Consider the following 12,751-nt stretch of genomic DNA (forward strand, 5'->3'; position numbering starts at 1 on the left):
TTTACCGTTACTTTGTTGAGCGCTCTGTAGTCGATGCAGAGCCGCAGGCTTACATCCCTCTTCTTTTGGAACAAGGCTGGGGCTCCGTAGGGTGCCTTCGATGGCCTGATGAAGCCCGCATCGAGGAGGTCCTTCATTTGACGCTGCAACTCCTCGAGCTCTGGCGGGGCCATGCGGTATGGTGCCTTTGCTGGTGGCTTTGCTCCTGGCTCGAGCTCGATCGTATGGTCCACCTCCCGCCTGGGTGGAAGTCTCTTGGGCAACTCCTGGGGCATGACGTTCTTGAACTTCCCCAGGACTACATCGATCACCGCTGGAGGGCCCTCCTCCTCGAGGTCCTCTTCGCTCACCTCGCGGATGGCCGCAAGGTAAGTGATTTCGCCGCGCTTCACTCCCTTCCGCAGTTGCAGAGCGAAGCGGGTGTAGGTTGCCGCTGGCTCGCCGTGGCTCGCTAAGACCATGCATGGGACCGTCTCCTCCATGATGCTCAAGGCCCCAAGATGCGGCATCGGAACCGGCTTCGATGAAGCGAGAAAGTCGATGCCGAGAATAACTTTGAAGTCGTTGATGGTCGCGGTGGTGAAGTTCGTTGTACCCGATCAAGGTCCTACAGCGATCGTCACCTTTTTGGCTACTCCCACGATAGGCTGTGCCATCGAGTTGACAGCCTTGATCTTGCTCATGTCCTTCTCGAGTGTAAGGCCCAGCCATTTGGCCTCAGACTCGGCGATGAAGTTGTGGGTTGCTCTCGTGTCCACGAGCGCACGAGTGGCCCTCCCGTTGAGGGACACATCCACGAACAGCAGCTCCTTGAGCGGTTTGCTGCTCGCCTGCCCCTGGATAGCGCTGACGAGTCGTAGCACCCCCATCTTTGTCTCTGCTTGTTCCTCGCCCTCCTCGGCTTGGATGGCGTTGACGGTCTTCTTCTTTGGGCAATCTCTTGCCCAGTGATCACCCCCGCAGACATAGCAAGAGATCGTCTTCTTTTTCTGCGGAAGGCATTTTCGCTCTTGGCCTTTTTGATTACATTGCTCGCGGCGGTCTCCCCCACCCTTGGCCTTGCCCGCCTTAGATGGTTTGCCACGAGCGAAGTCTGGCTTGTCATACTCCAGCAGTTTCTCCGCCTGAGCGATAGCGAAGCTCACATCTTTGACGTCTCTCGCCACGAGCTCCTTGTTTGCCCATGGTTGGAGGCCATCGAGGAAGAAGAACAGCCGATCCTCCTCGGCCATGTTGGTGATGGCAAGCATTAGCTTGGGGTACTCCTTGAGGGATCCTGTATGTTTGAGCCGTCGAAGTTGCCTCCGTGCCAAGTATTCGACGTGCTCAGGGTAGAACTGTGCCTTCAATTCGCGCACAAAGTCCTCCCAAGTCTTTAGTTCGCGTTGGCTCTTCTCAGCCTCTGCAGAACGCCGACGCCACCACAGCATTGCGTCGTCGGTGAGGTACATGGAAGCGGTTTGGACCTTGTCCTCCTCGTCCTCCATCTTTAGCGCCTTGAGGTAGCGCTCCATGTACCAAAGGAAATTGTCTATCTCCTTCTCGTCGCGCGCGCCCTTGAAGCATTGGGGTTCAACAACGCGAAAATTCGGGGTGTACTCCTGCGTCTCGACGCCTCGAGCCACCGCCTTCTCAAGGATAGTCACTCTCGTCTTGAGGTCCTCGACCTCGTCGACTCGAGTAACTAGCTCCTCGATCAACTTCGTCCGCTCCTCGTCACGACGAGTGATGTTGCCTTGGAGCTTCTCAAGCTCGCTTGGAAAGGTCGCCATGGCAGTGGCGACGCTTTCCTCCATACTGCGAACATCGTCATTAAAGGCGTTAAAGGTACCGGCCATCTTGGTGTACCTTTCTCCTGCCTTCGATAGAATGTCCTCCAACAGTGCAAGGCGTTCCTCCGCAAACGCGGAATCCTTCGTGAGTCTCGTCTCCTTGCCCTTGCCCCGCTTGGAGGGTTGCTTTGGGGGATCACCCCCAGCATCGACAACTCCGGCATCGGATGTCGACATGGCTCCTTCTCGAACCTGGCTCTGATACCAACTGTCACAGACTTAACGGTTTGGTTCGCAAAATCCGTGCGGCGCTCGCCTTCCTCCACGAAGTGAGCAAACCTGCCTCTCTTTTTGCTAAGTTAGGACCTCGCTCGCCCTAAACTAAGTACAAGAGAGAGAGATATGAAGAAAGCTCTTCTATTACTTTGAACTTGAGAATACAATATGAGATTCTGAAATGAGAGGGGGTGGAGGCCACACTATTTATAGGCCACTCGCCGCCGATAATGCCAATGAAAAGGTGCCAAGTGGCACAATACTATTAGCCAAAAGGGGAGGCCACACGGTCTCTCAAGGGTCCTAATAAATAAGCATAGAACTCTAAGAGTCTTACATTTATTACCCACCTAGAAACTCTCTAAGGGACTCTTGACTCTCCGGTATTCGCACCATCAGTCTCGAGATTCGCATAGAAGCTTCTAGAAGATTCCAAGCCAAAACCTCCGTTAGATATCCGCTTTGGAGTTTGGGTGATTGCAAAAGGAAATCGCGAAGAAAATCTTTATGTCGTGACATGGTGCTCATAAAGTGCGCGAGTAGGCGAGGAGCTGACGCGGAACCGGCGCACGAACAGTAACGTTCGCACACAAATAAAATAATAACAAAATAAATAAAAATAAATACTAAAATTAAGAATAAAAAAATTAGTGAATTGAAAAAATAAAATAATAGATATTGAAAATTTTGAATTTTCTCCAACAATTTTGAGCAACAATTACTTCACTAAGTAGAGTGTTTGGCAATAAAAAATTATTATATATATATATATAGAGTGAGGCTACTATGCTATCGTAAGCACGGAGCCTTCCGTGCTTCCAGCTCGTTTTCGATGTTGCGACTTTCGAATCGTCGATCGGCTCTGTTAAACTTGATCTAGAGTATTTGAAGTACCTAGAAAATAAATTTTATGATTTTACAATATCATTTGCCTAGTGAACGAAGGGGCTCAAAATCAACGGCTGAAAATAAAAATCTTACAAAATGTAATAATATGACATTAAAATTTTAAATCAAAGATATTGATCTTGTTTTATATAGTATAAAGAATTTTCTATCAAAATTTCACGTGATTTGGATATTTCTACACCGTTAAACTTGCAAACGGCTCACTACGGCCATTGAAATTTGTTGATTTTGAGCCCATTCGATCACTAGGCAAATGATATCGAAAAATAATAAAATTTATTTTCTAGGTACTCCAAATACTCTAGATCAAGTTTAACGGAGCCGATCGACGATTCGAAAGTCGCAACATCGAAAACGAGCTGGAAGCACGGAAGGCTCCGTGCTTCCGATAGCATAGTAGCCTCACTCTATATATATATATATATATATATATATATATTGCTAGTGGGCGCGCAAATGAAGTCGCGCGGACGAGATGGTGTGGGTTTCCTTGGCCGCTGCGGCGGATGGTGGCCGGCGCAAGCTCGCGCGCGGTGCCCGCTCGGAAGGAGGAGGAGGGGAGTGCGGGGCCCCCGTGCTTCTTCCTGTGTGTTGGAGCGGTAGGCGAGGCCGAAGGAGCGGGCGGCTCAATCTCGCGCAGTCCCGCCGGGAAGGAGGAGGAGGGAGTGCGGGCCCCCTGCTACTTCTTCCCTGTGGTGGTTGGAGGCGGTAGGGCGAGGCGGAGGGGCGAGCGGCAGGAGGGAAGGTGGATTTTGAGTTGGTGTGGGAATGGAAAAAGATGGTCTGATGGAGAAAGGACAAGAAAAAAAATAAAAATAAAGAGAAACAGGACTGCTCCGTTGAAGCAGTCTGTTACAACCTTCCTTCATAACAGTCTGGCACAAATCTCAGTGCAGATCCGAGGGAGGGGTTATGAGTAGCAACTGTTGCTATAGCTCTATAGTATAGCAGCTGCCACTCTTATATATATATATATATATATATATGTATGTATCTATTATATATATAATATTAATATATATATATATATATATTATATGTATATATATATATATATGTATGTATTATATATATATATATATACTATGTATATATATTATATCTATATATATTATATTGTATATATACATACATATAGTATGTATGTATATACATACATATAATATATATATATATAGTGAGGTTACTATGCTTCTGAAGCACGGAGCCTTCCGTGCTTCCAGATCTTTTTCGATGTTGTGACTTCGAATCGTCGATCGGCTTCGTTAAACTGATCTAGAGTATTTGAAGTACATAGAAATTTTATGATTTTTCGATATCATTTGCCTAGTGATCGAAGGGACTCAAAATATTATAATTTTAATGGCCGTGGTGAGCCGTTTGCAAGTTTAACGTGTGAAGAAATATCCAAATCACCTGAAATTTGATAAAAATACTTTTATACTATATAAAACAAGATCAATATCTTTGATCTAAAATTTTAATGTCGTCTATTATCATATAGTTGTAGATTTTTATTTCCAAACGCGTTGGATTTGGAGCCCTAGTTCATCGGCAAATGATATCGAAAATTACAAAATTTATTTTCTAAGTATTCGAATACTCTAGATCAAGTTTAACGGAGCCGATCGACGATTCGAAAGTCACAACATCAAAAAACGAACTGAAAGCACGGAAGACTCCGTGCTTACAGAAGCATAGTAGTCTCACTCTCGTCATAATATATATATAGAGTCTCACACTATATATATATATAGAGTGGGCTGGTATCTTTGAAAGCACGGAGCCCTCCGCTGCTTTCAAGTTGTTTTCGATGTTCAGACTTTGAATTGACGATCGGCTCCATTAGAGTTGATCTAGAGTATTTGAAGTATCTAGAAAATAAATTTTGTGATTTTCAATATCATTTGCCTAGTGACGAAGGGCTCAAATCAATGATTTAATGGCGTGGTGGCGTTGCAAGTTTATACGAGTGTTAGAAGAATATTCCAAATCACGTAAAATTTTGATAGAAAATTTTTATACCATATAAAAACAGATCAATAGCTTTGATCTAAATTTTAAATGTCATATCATCATATTTGTAAGATTTTATTTTCAGCCGAATTGATTTTGAGCCACTTCGATCACTAGGCAAATGATATCGAAAAAATCATTTGTCCTAGTGATCTGTATATATATATAATAGAGTGGGCTGGTATGTTTTTGAAAGCACGGAGCCCTCCGTGCCTTCAAGTGTTTTGATGTTCAGACTTTCGAATTTGAGATCGCTCATTAAGAGTGTGTAGCTAGATATTGAATATCTAAAATATAAATTTTTGTGATTGTTTCAATTCATTGTTGCCTGGATGATCGAGGGCGCCTCAAAATCAATGAATTTTAATGGCTCTGGTGAGCCGTTTGCAAGGTTTAACGGGTGTAGAAATATCAATCACGTGAATTTGATAGAAAATTTCTTATACCTATAAAAACAAGAATCAATAGCGTATTGATACTAAAATTTATGTCATACTGCAATCATAATTTTTAAGATTTTTATTTCGACATTGATTTGAGCCATTTCATCATAGACAAATGATATCGAAAATCGCAAAATTTATTTTCTAGATACTTCAAATACTCTGATCTTACAATCTAATGGACATCTACCACCACCACCACCACCACCTCGTCCGCGCGGCCAAGGAAACCCCCCTCGTCCATAGATCTACCACCACCCTCCGACAGGTGCCGTCCTTCACCCCTTCCAAAAATATGAACCAATTGATTGCTGGGCTTTGTATTAAATTTCAATTTGTCATTTGAAAAATTACTATTAATTGTTATTATGCATGCTGTACATTTGATTAATTGAATTGTTATCTAATATAACCCATTTTGGCACAAATCCAGTTTGATTAATCAGTTATCTTGTATAAATTTTAAAAATTTAAATTTTTAAATTTTAAATTTGCAAAGGGGTGGCGGCTGTGGGTGCGATCAAAGAAGCAGCGGCAACTTTGCCCTCCCCAACCAAGAATCAACAGTAGCTTCTTTGTAAGTATAATAATGTTTTGCACAAATTTCTATTCTTTTTCCAAAATTATTCACTCTTTATCTACATAAAGATTATCTTAGTAAAACATTTATTTTTAGTAAAACAGATGCTAAATCCTCTATCTTATCAGCATGCCTTTGATTGTATATAAGAATTATTTTTACATGAACACATTATTTTTACGTGAAAAGCATGCCTTAGATTGAATGTCAATGAAAAAAATAGGATAACAATGCTTTAGATTTGATGCTTTTCTTTCATCTTTATTCATATATTTCCTATATAGATTTACTTGGGATGGACATTACAAATTGTAATAATCCTATTGGCGAAGAGAATGGTCGTTCGATAGTGGCTTCATCAAGTTTCGAGATTGACGAGAGCACGATTGGAAGTTCATCTTTAATGATTCTAAATAGTTGTGAAGCAAGTGGTAAAAACTCTGAAAATGAGCCAAGGGACCAACTAGATCAAGACCAACTAGATCAAGAAAGCTGGAATCAACAAATCAATCAAATGGAAAAAGGAGCTGACGAGCCATATGTTGGTCAAATCTTTTCTTCTGTTGATGAAGCAAAGAGGTTCTATAATGTATATGCCTTCAAGACGGGATTTAGTATAAGAAAGGCGACCCACTACAAAGCAAAGAAGTTTGATGGTTTGGTTACATCAACAACATATACATGCTCTAAGGAAGGACATGCAAACCCTCCAAACCAAAAGAAAGAAGTAGAAGAAGCTTCTGAAACTAATAGAACTCCTAAGAAGGAGTTCCCAAATCGGCGAACAGGTTGTAAGGCACTTATGAGATTAAGAATGATCGAGCATGAAAAATGGATAGTTACTACATTTCACAAGGAGCACAACCATGAATTGATTGTAAGTCCTTCGAAAACTCGTTTTTTTCGATCACATCGCTCCATCACCAATGAGCAAAAAGAAGTAATAAATATGTTAAGTGAGCAAAATATTTCCACGTCTCAAATAATGTCTTTTATGACTGCAAGAGAGGGTGGAATGCAAAATATTCATTTTACACGAAAAGACTTAAGTAATACAATCGTCGAAAAGAATAGGAGTCTCAACGGGATTGATGTTGCAAGTGTTCTAAACTATTTTCGAGAGCTTCAAGTATCGGATCCGTCATTTTTCTATGCTATAGATGTGGACGAGGAGCATACAACACGAAATTTATTTTGGGTTGACGGGAGGTCAAGAATGGCATATCAATACTTTTCGGATGTGGTAACTTTTGATACAACATATATGACTAACAAATATAGTATGCCATTTGCACCATTTATTGGAGTTAATCATCACAAGCAGTCTATTTTTTTTGGTTGTGCTTTACTTAGAGATGAGACTGCTAATACTTTTTGTTGGCTATTTAAAACTTGGTTGAAAGCAATGTTTGATCGACATCCAGGAGCAATTATTACAGATCAGGACCCTGCTATGAGAAAAGCGATTGAACAGATTTTTCCAAATACAATTCATAGATGTTGTCAATGGCATATAATGAGAAAGGCACGAGAGCACTTAGGAATATTATATTCCTAGAAGATAGGGTTTAAAGATGAGTTGCAGCTGTGCATAAATGATAGCTTGACTATTGAAGAATTTGAAAGTGGGTGGGAATCTATGCTTCGAAAGTACAATTTGCATGATATTAATTATCTTCAAGTGCTATGGAAGAACCGTCATCAATGGGCACCTGTTTACTTTCGGGATATATTTTTTGCTAATATGTCTACTTCCCAACGAAGCGAAGGTATGAATGCTTTGTTGAAAATTCTGTTAGACTCCCACACATCAATATATAAGTTTGTAATACAATTTGAAAAAATTGTGGCAAGTCGATATGAAAATGAAAATTTACAAGAGTTCAAAATGAAGGATGGACAAGCTTCTTTGTGGACATTCAATCCTATTGAAGAACAAGCTCGCGATGTATATACGAAGAATGTTTTTATGGATTTTAGGGATCAATTGAAGGCTTCTACTAGTTATAGAATAACGCAAATGGAAAATAACACATATAAGGTTTGTACTATACAAAATCCTTCGAAACCTTATCAACATATGCACTCATATGTGGTATCCGTACATGAAGATAACGAGAAAGTGTCTTGCAACTGTAAGATGTTTAATTATGCTGGCATTTTATGTGCTCATGCTCTCACAGTGATGCATTTTGTTGGCATCCATCACATTCCTCAAAACTATATAATGAAAAGATGGACAAAAGAAGCAAAAAGTGGTATACCAAGCGACAAAACTAGAAACGTAGAAATTGTTTACTCATCAAGTGGAAGAGCACAGTGGCATGAATCACTTAGTTTAATATATCGAAAATTCATGAATGAAGGTACGAAGAACTTGAAGGCATATGAAGTGGCAAAAAAGGATATGGAATTGATTCTTAGCAAACTTACTTCGCTTAACAAAGAGCTTGAAAGTGTAGAAGCATCAAAAAATGACAAAGCCTTTGAACAGCATGGCACAACTATCTCACAATCAAGTTATATAAAAGTGGGTTTAGAATGTCAAGCGGCTAATGTGGATCTAGAAGGTCAAGTGGGTCAAGTGGTTAAGGATCCACCACAATCTCAATGTAAAGGTAAAAGGAGGCCTGAAAGAATTAAGCCACATGCCGCGAAAGTAAAAAAATCACGGACTTGCGCAAAGTGCAAAAGAAAAGGTCATAATATTAGAACATGTAAAGAGGTAAATTTCTTTTACTGTTATTGATTTTTTACTGCATACTATGTTAAAATTCTGATAGTAAAATTTAATTTCAGGAGCCTATACATGAGGATTTTGATGGTGGCAGTTCTACTGAGCGCGATGGATCAGTTGACGGTGGTTCTAGTTTCTCCACGTAAAATTGGGTTATTGTTGTAACAAAATGATCCATGACAAGTTGTAGTGACTAATATTATTATTGTTGAGACTATTGTTGTAGTTAATGTTGTTGTTGTTATTACTGTTAAGACTGTTGTTGTTCTTAATGTTGTTGCAGAATTGGGTTAATGTTGCTATTGTCATTACTTTTGAGACTATTGTTGTTGTTAATATTGCTACAGAATTAGAGTTTTGGGTTAATGTTGCTATTGTTGTTGCTTTTGAGACTATTGTTGTTCTTAATGTTGCTATTGTTGTTACTTTTGAGACTATTGTTGTTGTTAATGTTGCTGCAGAATTAGAGAATTGGGTTCATGTTGCTATTGTTGTTACTAATACTACTTATTTAGCCCATGACTCTACATGTGTTCTCCTTAAAGGCAGACAAATTGGAAAAAAAATTTCTACAGGCCATATCTTCTTAATTGAAAAGTGAAATTTCTATATTTTGTTGAAGTTTTCTAACACAGGTACATGATTGCTTTGAACCACACTTTTTCTTATACAAAACGAGACCAGTGTATGTAATACATGAGGTGAGAGGAGGGAACAATTGGCATACAAAGTCTGCAATTAACCTCTGAAAGAAACAAAAAGAGGAGTTTCATGTATGATAACTAACACCTGATGCATACACAACCAAATTTGACTAAGAAGTGCATTTCATTTTACATCCAGAATTGACAAAGAAGTGCATTTCATTTTACATCCAGAATTGACAAAGAAGTACATTTCATTTTACATCATTGTGACCTCTCATTATCATATACCTTTCATTACTATACAGACTGCTATAATAATGAAAACAATACATAACAATATGACAAGCCCAATAAATATGAAAAACTTGTTTTCAACATCAACTCTCATTTCCTTGATTCTATCTAAAAGCTCGTTGTCACGATCTTTTAACGCCTGTATCTGATCAGCTATCTTCGCTTCTAAATACTCAATATGTTGAAGTGGCCAATCATTTGAAGATTTCTTCTGCGAACTTTCAGATTCAAAGGCCATACTTTTTCTCATCCTTGAAGAAATAGAACTTCCTGATTCAGATAGTTCTCTATCTTTTGCTTCATTCTTATCTACCCATTGAAAAAAGTTACAATAATTTTCCTTTTCATTTCGATATTTCGGGCAGCCATAAAATTGCATCCCTTCAGAACGTGGTTGACGTGAAACTCTTAACATAGCTATTTCATTGCATTTGCAACGAACAATCCCGTTTTCATTAGATTTTCCTCGGTAATATGCCATTAGTATTCTGAAAAAAAAAACAACTTTTAGATAGTTTCTAACAATTGTACAGAAAAAAATTTTCAATAATGAGAAAGGTAACATTAAATACATCGAATTAAATGATCAAACTGGATTTGTGCCAAAATGAGAAAGATAACTGATTATTACATCGAATCAAATGATCAAACTGAATCAGTTACCTTTCTCATTTTTGAAAATTTGTATTAATCAAACTAGATTTGTGCCAAAATGGGTTATATTAGATAACTAATTAATACAATTTATTAACAGATGATCAAATAATACAAGATAAATTTTGTCAATTCAATCTACATATTTAGTCCAAAACATGCAAAGGAGAGAATCTCAGTGCCACACTTGCGCATCTATGATGTAATGCTTACAATACCATTCATTTCACCTTTTCACACTTTCTAACAATAACAATAAAAAAAAAAACATGATTTGGACCAACACTATTTGAGAGTCAAAAACTTTCTGGAAAAACCATAAAAGAGTCATTAAATTCCAACGTGCTCCACAAACTGGCCTCAATTCAATTAATCAAATGTACAGCATACATAACAACAATTAATAGTAATTTTCCAAATGACAAATTGAAATTTAATACAAAGCCTAGCAATCAATTGGTTCATATTTTTGGAAAGGGTGAAGGACGGCACCTGTCGGAGGGTGGTGGTAGATCTATGGACGAGGGGGGTTTCCTTGGCCGCGCGGCCGAGGTGGTGGTGGTGGTGGTGGTAGATCTGGTAGGCGGCGCAAATTAAGCTCGCGTGGACGAGGTGGTGGTGGTAGATCTGGTGGGCGGCGCAAATTAAGCTCGCACGGACGAGATGGTGGTCGGTTTCCTTGGCCGCTGCGGCGGATGGTGGGCGGCGCAAAGCTCGCGCGGGTCCCCGCTCGGGAAGGAGGAGGAGGGGGAGTGCGGGCCCCCTGCTGCTTCTTCCCTGTGGTGGTTGGAGGCGGTAGGGCGAGGCGGAAGGAGCGGGCGGCTCAAATCTCGCGCAGGTCCCCGCTCGGGAAGGAGGAGGAGGGGGAGTGCGGGCCCCCTGCTACTTCTTCCCTGTGGTGGTTGGAGGCGGTAGGGCGAGGCGGAGGGGCGAGGCGGAGGAGGGAAGAGTTGGATCTGAGTTGGGTTGGGAATGGAAAAAGATGGGTCTGATGGAGAAAGGACAAGGAGAAAAAAAAAATAAAGAGAAAACAGGACTGCTCCGTTAGAAGCAGTCCGTTACAACCTTCCTTCATAAACAGTCTGGCACAAATCTCAGTGCAGATCTGATGGTGGAGGGGTTATGAGTAGTACTGTTGCTATACTCATAATAGTATAGCAGCTGCACTCTATATATATATATATATATATATATATGTACATGTATATATATACATATACATATACATGTACATGTATATATATATATATATACATGTACATATATATGTATATGTATATGTATATGTATATATATGTACATGTACATATATATATGTACATATATATATGTATATATTATATATTATATATAGTATATTATATATATATATAGATAATATATATATTAGTATATATATGTACATTTATATAATACATACATAATACATATATTATATATTAAATATTAATGTACATATATATATATAAGTAATGTATGTATGTATCATCTATATATATATATAATTATGTATGTATGTTACATACATATATATATATATAATATGTATGTAATGACATACAATAATATATATAATTCGTATTAGTCATACGATACATATATATATATATGTATTATGTGAGCACATACATCATATATATATATATTATATGTATGTACATACATACTATATATTATTAATATAGTTATGTACATACTACATACAATGAATTATATATTAGTAATATATTATATAAATATATTATATATGTATGTATGTATATACATACATACATATATATATATATATATTATATAATTTATACTATTATTATATATAGTTATTTATGATATATCAACATATCAATATATACTAATATATTATATAATAATATATATTATCACATATGAGATGGCTTCTTGGATTTAGTAATAATTTAATATTATATATAGTATATATATATATATATATTATATATACTATATATATATATATATGCAACTTGATGGGTGGTCTGTATATGGATTAGTAACTAATTAAATCATTCTAAGTTGAGTGGGTGTTATTTTATAGTATAATATAAAGGATAAATATATAATATAAGTCCGAACTGTATACTCTATGATACTATCGCATTCGTATTCATAGTTTTTCGATAAGAGCTTTCCGAATTGAATGATTCCAATCATAAACATTAGCTAGAAGTATTTAAACTTCTAGAATCAATTTTGATAACTTATTTCGAATTCATTTACCTTACGATATCCTAGCGCATCAAATTAAAATTTTTTAAGCGTCGTATGTTATACTTGCTAGTTTAACAGGTGTAAAACAACTCGAATAGCTTGAATTTTTGATAGAAAATTCTAATTCAATTACCTAGATAATAGATCAATAACCGACCTCTTAAATTGAGTATGATCATCTCTATTTTATAGGAAGC

This window comes from Ananas comosus, linkage group 12, assembly GCF_001540865.1.
Source record: "Ananas comosus cultivar F153 linkage group 12, ASM154086v1, whole genome shotgun sequence".
In the NCBI taxonomy this organism is placed as follows: Eukaryota; Viridiplantae; Streptophyta; class Magnoliopsida; order Poales; family Bromeliaceae; genus Ananas; species Ananas comosus.